Here is a 21,901-nt window from a genome sequence, read left to right on the forward strand (position 1 = left end):
CTACCAAAAATTAATAAATATACGTTATTTCTGATTTTACATTAAATTCGTAGATGTTTAACTACATAAATAACTGAAAAATAAAGAAATTTCCACTAGTCGTAATGTTTTCTGTTAAAACAATATGACGATAACAACGAAAAACGATTTTCAATATCTATTTTTTTTTTCAATTAAACACCACGATTAAGAGAAAAATTGTCTTGATTACCATCCTCCACGCCTCAGGCTTGTTCACTGGAATAGGGTTAAGCGGTGGAGAGCCGTTGTTGTTATTTTTGTTGACACGCTGACATTTGTCACATTTTGAAATGAATTTTCTGATGTCGTCTACCATGTTTGGCCAATAATATCTCTGTTCAACCTTTACCAGTGTTTTATCTCGTCCTAGGTGACCACCTTAAATTTAAAAACAAGCAGATTAATAAATTGCATTTTATAGACACTTTACGTTTGTCAATGTCTGGAATTACGTCACACAATTAATAAAACAACGTATACGCGCTATTGTGAATACGGAATTCTTTTAATACATACTTACCAAGCGGTGATGTATGCAGTGTATCCAAATTTTTTTTCACTTCTTCCCTGTTTCTTACAACTTTTCGCCATACTCCACCAACATCATTATCATCATTATCATTCTGCCCTTCATCTGCTACGTCCCTCACTTTCCTCTTGCTAACTCTGTAATAGAGCTTGCCATGTTCAATCTGAAATAAGCATTACAATATGCATATATGTGTACTCATGATGTTAAAGGACTTATTGACCTATATTACTGTTATTTTGTTAGAGTTTAAAACTGAGAAAAGGAATCGTAAGCAGCTGTCCCCGGACCTAAAATCCTAGAAATGGTAGTCCCCGGACCTAAAATCCCAGAAATGGTAGTCCCCGGACCTAAAATCCTAGAAATGGTAGTCCACGGACCTAAAATCCTAGAAATGGTAGTCCCCGGACCTAAAATCCCAGAAATGGTAGTCCCCGGACCTAAAATCCCAGAAATGGTAGTCCCCCGGGCATAAATACCCATTAAATAGTAATCCCCTGCAGGACATTTATTCAAGGTACATAGGCCCATTGTACACACATCCCTGGAATTATATATCTGCGTATAACGTAGTGTGACCTCTAATAATATTGCATATTAAACATCATGAAAATTGAAAGTTTACTTTATAATTAGACTTGCTTGTTCTCCGAATCACTCTTTTCTGTGTTGGTGTTGTCTCGATAGGATACGTGCCCTCCTGAAGATATTGGAAAATAACTTCAACTTCGGGCCTGGTCCGGGTGCTGCTTGTCCCTTCCATATCAAACGTCTAGTGAGGGTGTGGCATTCATATATGAGCGGTATTTATAGTATAACAAGGTAGCGTGTGACATCTGGTTATGTCTGTAACCAATCAAAAATTTGCTACGTGGCAAAAATGCACCCTGAGCTTCAGAGCTAACTTGACACTAACCTTTTCACTGTAGCCTATCTCCATCGTGTCAAGTTACCTCTGACGAAAATAGTTTGACCTATTTTATATAAGCCAATCGAATCCATGTTTCAAAATTTTTCACCAAAGTTTGGTGAAAACGCTGATTGGTTGATCGTCAATCGGCAATCCTCGGCTGATTCCGCAAGCTCCATACTAACAACATAGTTATTGTCGAGTGCGGAGACATCCGAGTAGTTCCGAGTGCATAACCGTACACAAAGAAAGCATGGAGTATATCGAAATTGAAACCAGAGCAGTATGATGCCCTGCATCATTATCTACTGAGGGATGATGTATTTTGCGTGCTGTCCACAGGTTACGGCAAGTCCCTGATATTCAGCCTTATCTTTGATTGGTCCGGATTTGAACAAAGCGCGCTTTGACTCGTTCGCGTTCATTGGCTAGATCGTTCAATGAGTCATTGAGTGCGGGCTTTAAATTTGATTGGCGGGCGGCGGGGGCACTCGAATCTGGTCAGAGGTAACTTGACACGATGGAGATAGGCTACAGTGAAAAGGTTAGTGTCAAGGTAGCTCTGAAGCTCAGGGTGCAAAAATGACGACCAGGATAAAACAAAATAAAAAAATTCACACGAAAAGTAAATATAATTTTATTTCTGTAAACGAAATTCGAACCTCCATCCACTTACACAATTACTCTGTATAGCATCCATTATACTGCACTGCCTTACCACTACACCAGGGAGACGAACTGGCAAACCATCGATTTTACGGGGTACTTATATGTGCTCACTGAAGCATACTATTACTGCCAATAGTCATTATCCACTAGTTTAAATGGTCGGACATAGTTATAGGGCGGACCTTCATTCCGTTGACTAATGTAAACGTAATGCAGGTCCGCCAGGAATAGAAGTCCTACCCTTTATTATATCAGGAATGCAGGTCCCATTAGGACTACTATTCCTCAGGAATGGTGGTCCTACGGACCACCGTTCCTAGGAACCGAGGTCCGTAGGACCTCGGTTCCGGGCGGACCTGCATTCCGTTCACACCGGTCATTATTAAACAAATGGTCGATGAACTGGGGACAGTGCTTTGGGTGGACGCCGGTAGCCACATTAGTGGAAGAATGAAAGAAATAATGACTTCTGTCTTTCAAAATGATGGTTATGTTTATGCTGGCGTGTGGGGAAATGGTGCGGTGACAAAATGGACACATCCCGGAATGTTTGCATATTTCAATATTACTAAAGAACCCTACGTTGGAAAACAGTCGATCACTGGAAATTTAAACGGCTGGCTTAGACAAGGGGATATTTATGATGAAATACTGGTTCCATGGGCAAATTGTGCGTTACACAAAAATTGTATCTCTCCCGTTGGATCAAGTTTGCAAAACCATAGATACGATCAAGCAGCCCTTTCGTTGTTGGGATACAGTTACATGTTTAGACATAACAAACCCTTACATCTTCGTACATATTTATTGGACATAGTTTTGGAATCTAGAGGAGGGAATCGCACCTATATCAATTATGCACACGGATGTTATCTTAGTGAAAGACATAAGTATGGAATAATATAATTCTTCTAGTAAAAAGAAAAAAAAATCCTGCATTTTCCTGTTTGTTTTTTCCTTTATGTTTTTTTAATTACGGATTTTTTCCCTGAATTTTTTGTTTGCTTCATTTTATTTGATTGACACAATTCCGTTAAGGGCAAGTGTCAGGGGTATGTCACTCCAATATCATCGGGTGTGCCACTGAGGCAAAAATTCCTATGGGGTCACAGTGACCATGTGTAAAGTTAAATCAGTTACATCAAATGGAGTAAGGGATGGCGTGACTCCATTGGAGTCAACTTGACTGCAATGGGGAGTTTTTTAATAACATTTTTATGACATTAGATAACATAACTGGGTCAACATAATCATTCTTTTGGGAACATAAAAAATGATAATTTTATATGACAATCTTGGTGATATCAATTTTTAAGCAATTCTTTAAGGCGGATACACGTGCAGAAGTTCCATTTTGCAAATGTATCGCCTTTATATAATCTTTGGTATGCTACGCTAGACATTTTTTCAGGGACGATTTTCAATATTCATTAATATAATATAATATAATATAATATAATATAATATAATATAATATAATATAGTTATTGGAATAATTTCAATGATGACGTTATGGGTTATATGTAAAGCCAATGCAGGGATGTTGTTTTTTAGAACGTTAATAGTTTTTGTTGTATCTGCATTAAATTCCTTCTTCCGCTATATATGGCCTGCTATTGCCCATGACACTCAAATCAGCACAGCTTGTACGAGCTTTGACACAAAGAAATGATCTTTTTCAAATCTCCTGGGTAAGGCGGGGCTACATACTGTATAGTGACGCTGGCATTTATTTGACGAAAATGATTTTATCGTCTATTTTGCAAAATTGAATCATCTATTCCTTCACTTACTGGTTGAAAAAAGTGAGTTGCCTTTATGTACTACCTATGAAACCGCTATTTGGGGATTAAACACAGTGTAATGCTATGTGATTAACAATTCTCTGTTATGAGAATCTCATTATGTAGCGAATATTTCTGGCACTGGATAGTTTTGTATTTGTTAAAACGTATTTATCTACCGCGCATGTGAATGAAAAAAAAAGACGAATCGAGGCACCGACCTGAATTTGCTGGTCCCTGGGAAGTCCAAACATTATTTTCTTCTGTTCTTCGCTACTGATGCTTCGAAGGAAGCCAAAAAAAAAAAAAAAAAAATGAAAAAAAAGTAGAACACATATAATCGACTGCTTTCATGGCCACGTGTAGTGTCAGCGAAAATATATCTTCTACACACACACACAGGGAAAAAGGACGTGACAAAAGTACTTTGTACAGGTCATCGGTCATTTTGCAAAAGAAAAAAGTTTTCATGTACAGTGTCAACGAAAGGTGTATCATACCATTACTAACAAAATAATCTGGATATGAAAACCGCTAGTGCAAGAATGTATTTTACAGGCGGTTATACAGTGTTCCCCAGGAGGATTCTAGAGCTCAAGTCGTAAAATATATATAAACAAAAATACAGCAGTTTGACAAGATCAAGATTACCACCAATGATGAAATTTGAAATATTGATCATGACTAATATGCCACGACTGCAAACACTTCTTGAAGGTTCTTTTTTACTAAACGGCTTCACCAGTCGTGTACTTTGAAGATTTGTTATGCACGCCTAGATTTGAAAAAAAAAAAAAAAAATACTTACGTTTCAATAAAGAAAGATAAACTGTGAATTTCGTTTTGAGTTTTGTTTTGTTTTTGTGACAATAACTTGTTACCTTACACACATCTCAAAAAGTTTGTTTTTATAACATTTTAGTTTTAACCTAAGGCGCTATGGGCGATAGCAACATGTACAAGAAAGAGGAACTTTATTGAATTTTAATGAAAACTTTTTTGATTCATAACAATGTTAAAGTTGGTGACATTTCTATCCACAATAAAACCAGGGGCGGATGGAGGCCGACTTCTGGTTCTAACGTAACATCCTCATTTGACATCACAGTAGGTTTGTTCAATCACCAACGTACCAGTATTATCCGTCTCGCATTTGACCGATTATTGCCAGATTCCCTAGTTGATTACCTCATGTTTTATGTCAAATAAGGGACGAAGCGTCATGGTAGCCAATCACGTGCTCACACGTCATCAGGCCCCCAAAAGTAGGTGGAGCAAAGGTAATGCGTGTAGAAAACCCTGCAGTTCTTTACGCTAATGACAGTGCATTTCTACATGCACCAGTTGCCCCTGTATGGACTGCACTCATGTATATACCGATGTTCGGTTGCCGCAATATTATCCTTTAGTACTAGGGAAGATATAGGAAATGTTGTCTCTCTCTCTCTCTCTCTCTGCCTTTCTTTCTCACAGCTCTCTCGTTTTATGTGTGTGTGTGTGTTTGTGTGTGTGTGTATATGTGTGTGTGTGTGTATGTGTGTGAGAGAGAGAGGGGAAAAAGAGAGAGAAAGAGTTCTACCTTTCCTTTTATTTCCAGGTAGAAAAGATTAACCTAAAAAGAACTAAGACAATTTAAGCGTTAGAATTTGCTTAATAAACCATTATAAAGTCTCTTTACAACAAGACCTCACCTGGGATTGGGATTGTGAAAGATGTGACAAACTTTATATCCATACTCATTCCCTTATATTTCACTTCAGTCAAATAACTATTTACATAAAATATTCAAATACTATTGGGCTGAAACACGTCCAAGTTTTGGAGGCTACAATTTACAACACACACACACACACACACACACACACACAAAGAGAGGGAGGGGGTAGTGAGACATCATTTTAACTTACAGACACACAAAATGTACATGTCATTAAATGAAAAATCTGTGTGTGACTAAGTTGTTGCCTTTGTGTTTTGTCGTTAGTAAATACGACACCGTTATAATCTTTCATATTATTTATTAACTACATCGTAGTTGTTTCCCGCGCCGCTTTGTTTCCAGTTCTATCTCTATATCTTATGCTATCTCTAGCGGCCTTCTCCTTCGTTTACATGTCAATCAACTCAGTTCCTCTTCAAGACGCTCCTCGCTCCTTATTCACTCATGGCTCTCAATCACTAAGGTTACTTGTGATATGTTTTGTTTATAACATATTTCCTCTTTTTTTTGAAAAGATACAAATTATTACCAAAGCACACATAGTGGTTGCAAAACGTAACGACAACCTGATCCCGCACCTTTCGAATGAAACATGCACTATATATCTACTTCATCTTACCTGAATATTTAAATGTATGAATGGCTTTTAATTATTCATTTACTCTGGTACAACAGATGCCAAAGGCAGATCTAGTAGACTGTGTTTTGGGGAAAAGCAGGTTATAAAGCCCGCAAAAGTTCATATAATACGAAATGTGTTCGTCATATTAAGATAATCAAGCTTGCGTGTATATGAACTGGTTTTACGGAAACAATTAAGCAATAATGAACTGGACTTCTCAGCACTGCCATGTGTAGCGAACTTGCACATGATTTTCTCTCCCGATGTCCTCTAAATTTAGGAAAGAATAAATTAAACTTGTACACAAAAAGGCAATGACATATGACATTTAAACTTGCCGTACCTAAACGCGACCCACAGATTCCACTACTCGATTTCTCACCACTGACCATTGTATCGCACATGTATAGAGAAAAGCCAAGCACACCGAATGATCGTCATACTTTTATTGGTTACAAGCCGTCTTCTACATATTCTGAATTCCCCAACCTCGCAACTCCATCACCTTAATTCTCTAACGTAAAATTTCACACAATCCTCTTATATACAGGTTAATAGGTATTTGTCGCGCTATTTGGCCGTACATACAATGTCGTTAATCGCTCTAAATAACATTGTTAATTACTTTTAATGAGAATTACACAAAGGAGCCAAAATGGGCTACATTGTATTCCATTTTAAAGATTACCTTTCTGGGCACAGAAACAGAGTTTTTTTTTGTATGACTGCGCATGCTCCAAGCTCCAATCTCACCCGCATCATATATTAAATCAAACGACCACCAAAATTATTCATTGGAAGATCACAGTGACGGTAAGATTGCCATTTCTTTCTGTTAAACCATCATCTTGTTATGTCTTTTTTTAATATAACTGAAGTGCGTTGTGTATTATAACTATGCCTGTATTAAACAAGTATGGTTAACATATTTTTATAGCAACATGCGCGTTGCCGTTGTGGAGGTAATGAAATGGTGGAATGTTTTTACCTGTTTCATTTAGCTGTATATTTTTTAACATTTATGTTATAATGTAAGTTGTCAGAAATTTAGAGACGGTAATTCATACATGTACTTGTATACCTCCGTCTTTGGATACAAAACTCATCGTGCATTTATTTTGAATGGAAAAGGTCTCATGGTACATTGCGTCACGTGACTACCTTAAGCCTCGGTCACAACCGGCCGTACGGGCTCTAACGGGCTATTTGCGTCCAAATTTTGTGCAGAATCTCACGTCCCACGCAAGTCATTCTTACGCAATTTCGAGTTCGCAGACAGCCCGTAAGCACGTACGGAGGATGTTGGACATGTCCAAAAGATTCTACGAATAGCCAGCGAGGCCGCAAGCGTAACTTGAGTTAACAAGAGAGACGCGCGTTGTTGCAAGACGCATGTCGCAAACTATGAGGGAGCAAGTGCCCTTTGCGTGTTGAATAAGGCGTACGACCTCACAACTAACGAACAAAGTCGAGAGCAAACCGGGAATGCGTCGCACGTGCGTCACCCCCACGCCTGGCGTATAAAAGGCGTGCTCACGACGCACGCTCGTGTGTTTACAATGAACGTCGACTGTGTAACGTGTATAACAATTTTCAAAATTTTCAAATTTTTGCTCAATTTAGTTTCTGATATGCCTCCAAAAGGCAAGAGAAAGAAGCTTACATAGTAGAAAAAAGGGAGGAGGGAGAAGAAAGAAGAGGAGAACAGGAAGCAAAACTGACGTACGCCGTCAATACTTCACCACAAACATGTGAGGCAAGTGTGAAGCAAAACTGACGCAGTAGGGCACTGCTTTCTCCGTGCGTTGCATTCCCTCCGTAAGTGGTGAGTGTGTGCCACGTACACAGGAAGCAAGACAAACTCAAGAAATGAGTACAATTTCCACGGCCATCGCACCTTGCAGTTAGCGTCCCTGCTTGAAAGGACATCTCACGTGGCCCTTGCCACTCGCAAGGCAGACTTTACTCTACCTCAACGACCTCCAAGGCCTCCGCAACACCCAAAAATCGGAGGAGACGTACGATCCTGAAATTCGCGCGTCCGGTTGTGACCGAGGCTTCAATGCAAATGAGGATGATATCTTTATAAAATAGGCCAAGCTAGTGTAGTTGCCTCTGTATATCAATAATAGTCGAAAAAAGAATGAGAAGGACATCAAATAGCTACACGGTGCATCAGGAAGTTCTGAGTTTTCCTGCAAATGCTGTTATGAACACTGCAAATAACAACCTCAATGAATTTAGGAAAGCTGAAATTAAATAACTGAACTAAAGGTGTATATGAAAGGCAAAGTCCATGGGATTTCCCCGCCAAATTGAATTTTCCTGGGGTAAAGGCACTTTTCCCCAACCCAAAAATAGTTGTTTGGCACTTAGATTTGATGTTTTATTTCATTTTAATTGATAATTTAGTTTATAGTTACTGACTAGGCATTATGACGACATCTACCATCACGCACTTTGCCTCGTTTTTACAAAAGAAAATGGCGGGGTATTTTGTATTTGGGCCCTGAGCCGTGTATAATACTGCTCGGAACGTTCCTAGTTAGACAATCTCAGATGCTTTTATTTTCATTTTGTTTTGTTTTGCACTGAGATAACGTTTGGTTTCACCTTTGGCGTTATGTAGCAAGATGAGGTCCACAGCCGTTCACACTTCGGCGGTGTTAGTATTGAGTAGTCTTTACTCTTTCAAATGTCGACTGCAGACTTGCCCCGGGTATTGTATGAACATATGAACAGTCCTGAGGAGCAAGGGAAGATAGGAAAGGGGGTGCATGAAACGAAAAAAAATTGTGCCCGTTTTATTATTGTGGACTTTTTCCCAATGCAGATATTAGCCATCTATCTAACTAGAGACATAACTGTTAATGTCCAGTGAAAAATCATTCTGTGGCCCTGGTAGAGGGTAGACAATTCCCATGTCAGCAGCAATATAAGGACTTTTAACTGAAGAGAAAGGAAATATCATTAACGACGCAGACTTTATGCTAATGACGTTTTAAATCGATCACTTTATGTAAACTTTCTAAAATATACCATATTTTAATGCAAAAGGTATTTTGCTAAAACCCACGAGAGCCCACATTCGTTCTCGTGACATCCTGATTCAGGGGCCCGGTCGTTATTTTGCGTTACCAAGGTTGATGACGCTTTGGATGCCCAACTTGCATCCATGCACGCTACCGACTGCTCCGTGACTGACCAGCCCACCCTCCGTACGTGCGAGTTTCCTCTTATAGTAACCAATCGGAATTTTTAAAAAATAATTCTTCCAGAAAATTGACAAAATATTTGCTGGGCCTCGAACCAGCGTACGAATGTCTGCCTTTATCTAAAACAGTAAAGTTACCACGCAGCCACTGCAGCTTGGTTGGTAATTTATAACCTTGTCACTGGGAAGGCCAGATTGGATGTACATGTATATATATCTGTTATCCCAATCAATAATCCAGGTGCCGTATTTCATCCCACGCATCCACAGTCCCCGGCCATGGTTTATGATGAACGGAAAAGTGAAGCAGTGTTTCATATGCTACGCAATTCATCATGTCTTGGTCAGGGCAAAAGGGATAACAACTGTTCATTTTGGCAAAAAAAAGAAAAATAAGCAATCTTCCTGGGGTAAAGGACAATTTTCCCATACTTCCAAATGGTAATTGAATCCATTCCCACATTCAAAGTTCTTCCCTGTTTTTTTTTTTCTAAAAAGTTTTTTATATTCTCTAAAGAGATTATTACAGAGTGTAGCCATCTATGGAGGTCACGTGATGTGATGGCAAGCACAAATTCTAGAATAATTGCGTGAACTCCGGTTTTGGTGGCAAAATATAATTTATTATATATTAATGAGTTGTTTACAGTCCACTAATTGTGAAATATAGATACTATACGAACAGTTGTTATCCCTTTAAGTCGATACAGATATTATGTCGGGCAGGGCAAGGCATCAAGCAACAAAATCTAGTCCCAAAAGAGGTGACACCGGACATGTTTCCCATGCGCTCAGGTTATAGACTATGTATGCTTACTAGTATTCCGTCTTCCTTTTATTTCAAGGTTACGAAGGTTACCTGAAAATAGAACAAAAACAACTGAATCATAAGAATGCGTTGTCGGTGGGTTCTCCTGATTGTGGTAGGTGTGCTGTGGATTCTGATCAACGTGTTGATAGGTGTGAAGAAAAAAATATTAGATAAAGGTATGACTACTCTAGCCACTGTGAATAATAGCAATAACAACAACAGCAATTATAATGATGGTGTCTAATACAAATGTCAATTTACTCATGGCTACAATGTACATGGTAACTTAGGCAAATGTAATAATCTATTAACAGGAAACAGTTCGTGCATATAAAGTTTTCTATGTGGATTTTTTCAGACTTGCAGACAGAGACAAAGCCTAAAGGACCTGTTGCAAGGGGTAAACTTATTGAAATCAACAACTTTACAATCGTCACAGGCGCGGATCACAAGTATTTTTCCCCGGCTCTCGTTAACCACGTCGGGTCATTCTGTTTCTGGGAACCAACTCTCAAAATCGTGGTGTGGGACCTCGGTTTGACCGCCAAAGAGGCGGAGACTGTGAAAAGCTGGTCCAGCGTGACGTATAGGAGGTTCCCCTTTGAAAGGTACCCCCCTCACTTTCGCAACCTGAAAAAGTACGCCTTCAAACCGGTCATTATTAAACAAATGGTCGATGAACTCGGGGCAGTGCTTTGGGTGGACGCCGGCAGCCACATTAGTGGAAGAATGAAAGAAATTATGACTTCTGTCTTTCAAAATGATGGTTATATTTATGCTGGCGTATGGGGAAATGGTGAAGTGACAAAATGGACACATCACGGAATGTTTGCATATTTCAATATTACCAAAGAACCCTATGTTGGAAAACAGTCGATCACTGGAAATTTAAACGGCTGGCTTAGACAAGGGGATATCTATGAGGAAATACTGATTCCATGGGCAAATTGCGCGTTACACGAAAATTGTATCTCTCCCGTTGGATCAAGTTTGCAAAACCATAGATACGATCAAGCAGCCCTTTCGTTGTTGGGATACAGTTACATGTTTAGACATAATAAAACCTTACATCTTCGTACATATTTATTGGACATAGTTTTGGAATCGAGAGGAAGGAATCGCACCTATATCAATTATGCACACGGATGTTATCTTACGTGAAAGACATAAGTATGGCAACATATAATTCTTCTAGTGAAACGAAAAAAATCTGTATTTTCCTGTTTGTTTTTTTCCTTTATGTTTTATTAATTACGGATTTTTTCCCTCAATCGAATTTTTTGTTAGCTTCAGTTCATTTGATTGACACAATTCTGTTAAGGGCAAGTGTCAGGGGTATGTCACTCCAATATCATCGGGTGTGCCACTGAAGCAAAAATTCCTATGGGGTCACAGTGACCATGTGTAAAGTTAAATCAGTTACATCAAATGGAGTAGGGGATGGCGTGACTCCATTGGAGTCAACTTGACTACAATTGGGAGTTTTTTAATAACATTTTTAAAACATTAGATAACATAACTGGGTCAACATAATCATTCTTGTGGGAACATAAAAAATGATAATTTTATATGACATAATATTGGTGATATCAATTTTTAAGCAATTCTTTAAGGCGGATACACGTGGAGAAGTTCCATTTTGCAAATGTATCGCCTTTAAATTATTTTTGGTATGCTACGCTAGACATTTATTGAGGGCCAATTTTCAATATTCATTAATATAATATAATATAATATAATATAATATAATATAATATAATATAATTTTTGGAATAATTTTAATGAAGGTGTTATGGGTTATATGTAAAGCCAATGCAGGCATGTTGTTTTTAAGAACGTTGATAATTTTTGTTGTGTCTGCATTAATTTCCTTCTTTCACTATATATGGCCTGCTATTGCCCACGACACTCAATCAGCATAGCTTGTACGAGCCTTGACACAAAGGAATGGTCTTTTTCAAATCTCCTGGGTAAGGCGGGGCTACATATAGTGACGCTGGCATTTATTTGAAGAAAATGCTTTTATCGTCTATTTTGAAAAATTGAATAATCTATTTCTTCACTTACTGGGTGAATAAAGTGAGTTGTCTTTACTACCTATGAAACTTTTAAAACGTATTTATCTACCGCGCATGCGAATAAAGAAAGATGAATCGAGGCACCGACCTGAATTTGGTGAAGTCAAAAAATTATTTTCTTTTGTTCTACGCTACTTATGGTTCGAAGGAAGCAAAAAAAAAAAAAAAAAAAAAAAAAAAAAAAAAAAAAAAAAAAAAAAGAACACAGATATAATCGACTGCTTTCATGGCCACGTGTAGTGTCAGCGAAAAATATCTTCTACACACACAGGGAAAAAAGCACGTGACAAAAGTACAGGTCATCGATCATTTTGCAAAAGAAAAAAGTTTTCATGTACAGTGTCAACAAAAGGTGTATCATACCATTACTAACAAATGAAAACCGTTAGTGCAAGAATGTATTTTACAGGCGGTTATACAGTGTTCCCCAGGAGGATTCTAGAGCTCAAGTCGTAAAATATATATAAACAAAAATACAGCAGTTTGACAAGATCAAGATTACCACCAATGATGAAATTTGAAATATTGATCATGACTAATATGCCACGCCTGCAAACACTTCTTGAAGGATCTTTTTTACTAAACGGCTTCACCAGTCGTGTACTTTGAATATTTGTTATGCACGCCTAGATTTGAAAAAAAAAAATGGTTACGTTTCAATAAAGAAAGATCAACTGTGAATTTCGTTTTGAGTTTTGTTTTGTTTTTAATGTGATAATAACTTGTTACCTTACACACATCTCAAAAAGTTTGTTCTTATAACATTTTAGTTTTAACCTAAGGTGCTATGGGCGATAGCAACATGTACAAGAAAGTATAACTTTATTGAATTTTAATGAAAACTTTTTGATTCGAAACAATGTAAAAGTTGGTGACATTTTTATTCACAATAAATCTAGGGTCGGATGGAGGCCGCCTTCTGGGTCTAACGTAATGTTCTCTTTTGACAGCACAGTAGGTTTGTTCAATCACCAACGTACCAGTATTATCCGTCTCACATATGACAGATTATTGCCAGATTCCCTAGTTGATTACCTCACGTTTTATGTCAAATAAGGGACGAAGCGTCGCGGTAGCCAATCACGTGCTCACACGTCATCAGTCCCCCAAAAGTAGGTTGAGCGAAGGTAATGCATGTAGAAAACCCTGCAGTTCTTTACGCTAATGACAGTGCATTTCTACATGCACCAGTTGCCCCTGTATGGACTGCACTGATGTATATACCGAGGTTCAGGTGCCGCAGGATTATCATTTAGTACTAGGGAAGATATAGAAAATGTTGTCTCTCTCTCTCTCTGCCTTTCTTTCTCACAACTCTCTCGTTTTATGTGTGTGTGTGTGTGTGTGTGTGTGTGTGCGTGTGTGTGTGTGTGTGTGAGAGAGAGAGAGATAGAGAGAGAGAGAGGAAAAAGAGAGAGAAAGAGTTCTATTTTTCTTTTTATTTCCAGGTAGAAAAGATTAACCTAAAAAGAACAAAGACAATTTAAGTGTTAGAATTTGCTTAATAAACCAATATACAGTCCCTTTACAACAATACCTCACCTGGGATTGGGATTGTGAAAGATGTGACAACCTTTATATCCATACTCATTCCCTTATATTCCACTCCAGTCAAATATTTACATAAAATATTAAAATACTATTGGGCTGAAACACATCCAAGTTTTGAATACTCCAATTTACAACATACACACACACACACACACACAAAGAGAGAAATGGGGTAGTGAGACATCATTTTAACTTACAGACACACAAAATGTACATGTCATTAAATGAAAAATCTGTGTGTGACTAAGTTGTTGCCTTTATATTCTGTCGTTAGTAAATACGACACCGTTATAATCTTTCATATTATTTATTCCCAGTTGTTTCCCTCGCCGCTTTGTTTCCAGTTCTATCTCTACCTTATTCTATCTCTAGCGGCCTTCTCCTTCGTTTACATGTCAATCAACTCAGTTCCTCTACAAGACACTCCTCGCTCCTTATTCACTCATGGCTGTCAATCACTAATGTTGCATGGGATAGGGCTTTGTTTATAACATATTTCTTCTTTTTCGAAAAGATACAAATTATTACCAAAGAACACATAGTGATTACAAAATGTAGCGACAACCTGATCCCCGAACCTTTCGAATGGAACATGTACTATATATCAATTTCATCTTACTTGAATATTTAAATGTATGAACGGCTTTTCATTATGTAAATCCGATACGACAGATGCCAAGGGTGTGTTTTGGGGGTGCCAATCATACAACCCGCATATTATGTAAGTCTGATGTGTTCACTGTATTAAGATAATAAAACATACATGAATATATAGACTGGTTTCACAGTAAGAATTAAGTAATAGGGAACGGGTCTTCTCAACACTGCCATGTGTGCCGCACTTGTATATGAAATTCCCTCTTAAGAGAAAAAAAAAACAAGTTAAGCTAGGCTACAAAATAGGCAATGACATTAGACACTTTAATCTTGCTGTACCTAAACGCGACCCGATGATTCCAAGACTTGATCTCTCAGACTTGACAACATTGTATTGCACAGAGAAAAGCAGAGAGCAGAAAGCACAGAGACAAGCACTCCGCAGTAGGTTATTATGTCGACCGGCCATAATTTCATTGATCACAAACCGTTTCCACATATTCTGAAGTCCCCAATCTCGCAACTCCGTCTTCTCCATCCTCTAATGTAAACTTCTATACAGTCTTCTTATAAATAGATTAGTAGGCATTTGTCAAGCTATTTTGTGGAACTCACAGTGTTGTTAATCGCTCTTAATTACCGGGTAGATGGTCAATTATTTTTAATTTTAATTCATTTAATCTCTTAAAAGAGATACACATGGGGGCCTCCAGGTGTCGTGAACGATATTAAACCTGACTGCATTATAAAATACTGAAGACCTGCCGGACGCGACGCTAAGGCTGGGTCTTTGCACAAATCGTGAATCATCTTCAAGTATGAGCTTTATATTAATATAAGCAAGTTATCCAGAACTATATATAATTAAAAATACACCAAAAGATCTTTAGTTGATAGAATGCATTAATATTTTGCTGACTCTTTAGTATTCTTAAGAGGCCGGCTTGTTTATGTTAAAAAAAAAGAGATGTCTTTTCATATCAATGAAAAAGTGCTATATTATATTTCATTTAAAAGATTACCTTTCTTGGCACAGAAACAGTGTCGTTTTTGCAGGACTGCGCATGCCCCAAGCTCCAATCTTACCCGCATCATATTTAAAATCAAACAGCAATCACAAACATACTTGTAATCATTGGAAGATCAAGGTAAGATTGCCATATCTTTCTCGTATATCATTATCTTTAACATGTTTTTTCGTAGCAACATGCACACTGCCGTTCTGGAGGTAATTACATGGTGCAATGTTTTTTTTCTGTTTTCATTTAATTATATAATTTTATCATTTATGTTTTAATGTAATTTGCGAGAAATTTGAAGAAGGAAAAATCATATATGAGGCGTGTATGTATGTAGTTTTTTTTGATCGACTTTGTCACTGAATATTAAAAAAGGGGTGGGGGTGGGCCTGAAAATACACATACTTTACAATTTAGGTTCCTTACAAAATGTATAGATACGGTAAAAATTTAATGTAGATGTAAAATTGAGACAGCCGTAGTTTTTTAGTTCTATTCACCTATACATGTATGTTTTAAAAACGTATACAACTTCGGATTAATTCAATTTTCCTTTTCGAACATGTTCGAGCTAATTCGAGCATGTGAAATACTCCTCTATATTGGGTTTGGATGTTATGTCAGATTAGTGCTGCTACGACCGAGCAAATACCAGCAAATACCAGTAAATATTGATTAGAGATATTGTGTGAAGCAGTGCTGTCTCATATGCGTAGCAATCCATCATGTCTTGGTCATATTTAAGTCAACAGAGGTGTTATGTCGGACATGACAAAGTATCAAGCAACAAATCCTAGTCCCAAAAGAGGTGCCACCGGACATTTTTCCATGTACTCAGGTTATAGGCTATATGCTTACTTGCATTCTGTCTTCCTTTTATTTCAAGGTTACAAAGATTAGCTGAAACGGAACAAAACCAACTGAATCATAAGGATGCGGTGTCAGTGGGTTCTCCTGATTGTGGTAGGTGTTCTGTGGATTGTGATCAACGGGGTGATAGGTGTGAAGAAAAAGGTATTAGATAAAGGTAAGCCTACTCTACCCATTGCGAATAATAGCAATAACAACAACAAAAACAAAAATAATAATGACGATGATGATAATGCCACCCCCTCCCTCTCTCCCCTATCGCCATGCAGTGGTGTAATATACAACATTGGTCAAAAAGGTTGTCTCACCCCCATTTCCATGTACTTTTATTTACAAATGATCACCTCACAGATGTAATTTGTTATAAACGGTGCCTTTTATTCCAGATACCATTTCTAACACGATTAATGGTTTAAACAAATACAAAACAGTGGTGAAAATATGTACATTTATACCATTTAGTCAAATTTATAACAGGTACCCCCTCAAATCCAATGTTTCACTGTGATTTCTACAGATGTAAAGAAATGTCTATTAAATTGAAAAGACGCCACCAAATGTCACCAAATTTACACACAATTAGCATTAGGGTGTACTCATTAAAGGTCACGTGCCTAATAGCGAGTGCGACTACCGTGTACTGCAATTATCTCCTGTAGATAAGCGCGACAAGCCTTCAACACGGGTAACCATTCTGTTTGGTGGGATATTGTCCCATTCATATTAAAAAGCGAGACGGAATTGGTCCAGATTAGTTGGGAAATGGTTCTCCTCTGCAATGATCATTCCAATTAATGCCACAGGTGCTCAATAGGATAAATATTAGGACTCAAAGACTGTTGTTCCATCCTCAGAGCCTTGTGTTTCTGCAACAAATCGCTTGCCAGACGAGAACTTTGAGCTTGTGCGTTGTCACAATGAAGCCTGCAGCATCCCTGAAGTCATCTCTTGAAAATGTAGTTAGCTATCTGTTGAGAATGTTACAGTAAAATGCCCAAGTTACGTTTTGTTCCAAAAGGAACAATGTACTAATACCATGGGTTTGGAATGTTCTCCAAATGCGGACTGATCTAACACCTCAGGCAATATTATCCTGCACAAACCCTACCAAGAGACATTTTTCAACATGTCTGTGGACCCTCATTTGACCATCAATGGGATACAAGAAATAACTTGATTCTGCATCAAAACTGACTTCCTTCCAGTGATGGATTTCTACGTTCAGATGCTTGTGGGATCAATGAACGTAGCATTCTTAGCTGATATCTCACTCCATCTTCAAGAACTCAAGGCTTCATCATGACGGCAAACTTGCTCACACTTCTCGCCTGGCAAGTGATTTGTTGTAGAAACACAATGCTTTAAGGATGTACCCACCATCTTTGGTCCCTGATATTAACCTTACTAATCAACTGTGACATTAATTAGAGTGGGAATTGCAGAGGAGACCCAATTCCATAAAAGCGTGGACCATCTCCCCCAAGTTGTTTAAGAAGAATGGGACAATATCCCACAAAACAGAACTGTTACCCGTGCTGAAGGCTTGTCGCGCCATCTACAGGAGATAATTGCAGTACGTGGTACATGTAGCCGCACTCGCTATTATGCACGTGACTTTTAACGAGCACACCCTAATGCTAATTGTGTGTAAATTTGGTGACATTTGATGGCCTCTTTTTAATTTAATAGACATTTATTTACATCTGTTGAAATCACAGTGAAATATTGGATTTGAAGGGGTACCTGTTATAAATTTTACTTAGTGGTATAAAATTTGTATACTTTCACCACTATTTTAAATTTTTTGAACCCTTAATCGCGTTAGACACGGTATCTGGAATACAAAGCACTTTTTCGAACAATTTACAGCTGTAAATTGATCAGTTGTAAATAAAAGTACATGGAAATGGGGGTGGGACAACCTTTTTGACCAATGTTGTACTGTATATACACTTTCCCCCATTTGGTGATCTGCAAATAAGCCGGTACATACGAGATACTTTTTGTTTCTCTAATACCAATGTATAGCTATTGTGTACACGCAACTTAGGCAAATCTAATAATCTGTTTAGAGGTAACAGTTGGCACATATACGTCATGTAAAATAAGGTACCCATGTGGATTTTTTCAGACTTGCAGAGAGAGACAAAGCCTAAAGGACCTGTTGCAAGGGGTAAACTTATTGAAATCAACAACTTTACAATTGTCACAGGCGCTAATCACAAGTATTTTTCCCCGGCTCTCGTTAACCACGTGGGGTCATTCTGTTTCTGGGAACCAACTCTCAAAATCGTGGTGTGGGACCTCGGTTTGACCGCCAAAGAGGCGGAGACTGTGAAAAGCTGGTCCAGCGTGACGTATAGGAGGTTCCCCTTTGAAAGGTACCCCCCTCACTTTCGCAACCTGCACACGTACGCCTTCAAACCGGTCATTATTAAACAAATGGTCGATGAACTCGGGGCAGTGCTTTGGGTGGACGCCGGTAGCCACATTAGTGGAAGAATGAAAGAAATAATAATTTCTCTTTTTCAAAAAGATGGTTATGTTTATTCCGGCTTACGTGGAAATGGTGCGGTGACAAAAGTAGCTCATCCTGGAATGTTCACATATTTCAACATCACAATAGGACCCTACGTTGGAAAGGGGTCTATCAGTGGGAATTTAAACGGCTGGCTTAGACAAGGGGATATCTATGAGGAAATACTGGTTCCATGGGCAAATTGTGCGTTACACGAAAATTGTATCTCTCCAGTTGGATCCAGTTTGGGAAACAATAGATACGATCAAACAGCCCTTTCGTTGTTGGGATACAGTTACATGTTTAGACATAACAAAACCTTACATCTTCGTACATATTTATTAGATATTGTTAATCCACCTAGAGGACACAATCGAGCCTATATAAATTATGCACAGGGATGTAATATTTCGTGGATAACGTAACTGGATCAACATGATCATTCTAGTGGGGAAAATATTGGAAACATTTTATATGATGTAATCTTGGTGAGATGAGTTTTAAAGCAATTCTTTAAGATGGATACACTCCCAGAGGTTCAATATTACAAATGTATTGGCTTTTTACAATACTTGCTTTCCTACGCTAGACACTTATCAAGGGCCGATTTTCAATTTAAATATATATATGGGACAAAAGTATTGCACAATTTTTCTTCAAGGGGAACAACAGATGTATATATATTTTTTCAATTGCTATTTTATTGAAAACTGATTGCGTCAAGAGTATCTTTATCTTAAGTGTACAGAACAGTGCATTGCCCTTACATAGCACATGCTATTATATCAGAATTGATATTTTGTAGGATAGCCACGTGACCTCAATATGACCACCATCCTTCTAGGCATAGACTGATAAAGGTTCATTAATCTTCTGGGGGCTATGTTGGCCCAGGCCCTGAAGACACTTTGGATTAGGGCGTTTCTGGTAAATCCTTTGCCATTTGATTTCTAATATCTTGCCATATGTTTTCAATAGGGCTTGCGTCTGGCGGTTAGGCAGGCCATTTCACCCTGTTGAAACCAAGCTGGTAAAGCCTCTCTTGCACTGCCCTTGCCCTGTGTGGTGTAGCGTTATCATCTTGAATTATTAGCGGACGGTTCCTGTCCCTAAAGATATTTTCTACCAATGCTAAAAGGTGCTGGTCGAGAATTTCAATGTATCGCTGGTCATTCAAGTTTCCATTTATCAACACAAGCTCATTAATACCGTAGAAACCAGTGCACTCAAACCATTATTGAAGTGGATTGTCTAGCGAGGAAATGCATATTCTCTGACAGATGACAAGTTGGTAATGCTATCCAAACCCTCACTTGCCCAGCCACGTTGTGAACTGTGACCAGTCAGAAAAATCAAAATGGCGCCAATTCTGACCCACTGTCCAGGCAATGGTTCTTGTAGCCCATGACACTCTTCTGCGTCTGTTAACCAAGGTGATTAGTGGCTTCCTCTCGGCAACCCTGCTGTGCATACCTGTAACATTGAGCCATTGTACAGTTCTTTTGCTAACATCAACCTGCAAAGTGCGCGACCACTGCAAAGCTTATATCCTGCACGGCTCAAACCTCCTAAGCATTGACAGCATAAAAAGGCACCTGTCGTCTCTGGTTGTAGTCTTCCTTAGGCGGCCACTTGGTGTAACTTATGGGCATCACCAGTTTTCTCCATCCTTCTGCAAACCCTATACACAGTCTGACGAGATACACCATATCTGTCAGTATCTGGGTAACACTGATGCCCTCCTCCCTCAGAGAAACAATGTCATTTCTTTCTCCATTTGTGAGCTCCCGTCCCTTCACCATGATGGAAACATGACAGCTATGACTTACCTTCAGGGGCACCCTTTATAGTATAGCTCATCACTGGTAAATCGAGAAATAAACTGAAAAAACGTTGAACTGACGCCCCCCCCCCCGTGTCACATAGAGCTTTATATCACTATAAGAAAGTTATCCAGAACTATATTTCTATAATTAAAGATACACCAAAAAATCTTTAGTTGATAGAATGCATAAATCTTTTGCTGACTCTTTACAATTCTTAAGAGACCGGCTTGTTTATGTTTAAAAACTCCCTGAGAGAGCTTTGTACATCAGTGAAAAAGTACTATATTATATTTTATGAGGAAAACAGTCGATCAAGGGGGTTTAAACGGCTGGCTTAGACAAGGGGATATCTATGAGGAAATGCTGGTTCCATTGGTAAATTGTGCTTTACACGAAAATTGTATCTCTCCCGTTGGATCCAGTTTTCAAAACCATCGATACGATCAAGCATCCCTTTCGTTTTTGGGATACAGTTACATGTTTAGACATAACAAAACCTTACATTTTCATTTTCATACATATTTATTGGACATAGTTTTGGAATCGAGAGGAAGGAATCACACCTATATCAGTTAGGCTCACGGATGTTATCTTACGTGAAAGATTTAAGTTTGGCAACAAATAATTTTTCCAGTGAAAAGAAAAAATTCTGTATTTTCCTATTTGTTTTTTCCTTTATGTTTTATTAATTACGGATTTTTTCCTTCAATCGAAGTTTTTGTTTGCTTCATTTCATTTGATTGACACAATTCTGTTAAGGGCAAGTGTCAGGGCTATGTCACTCCTATATCATCGGGTGTGCCACTGAAACAAAAATTCCTATGGGGTCACAGTGACCATGTGTAAAGTTAAATCAGTTACATCAAATGGAGTAGGGGATGGCGTGACTCCATTGGAGTCAACTTGACTGCAATTGGGAGTTTTTTTAATAACATTTTTATAACATTAGATAACATAACTGGGTCAACATAATCATTCTTGTGGGAACATAAAAAATGATAATTCTATATGACATAATCTTGGTGATATCAATTTTTAAGCAATTCTTTAAGGCGGATACACGTGCAGAAGTTCCATTTTGCAAATGTATCGCCTTTATATTATCTTTGGTATGCTACGCTACACATTTATTCAGGGCCGATTTTCAATATTCATTAATATA

This window comes from Lingula anatina, chromosome 8, assembly GCF_051362555.1.
Source record: "Lingula anatina isolate TDL-2025a chromosome 8, LinAna3.0, whole genome shotgun sequence".
Lineage (NCBI taxonomy): Eukaryota > Metazoa > Brachiopoda > Lingulata > Lingulida > Lingulidae > Lingula > Lingula anatina.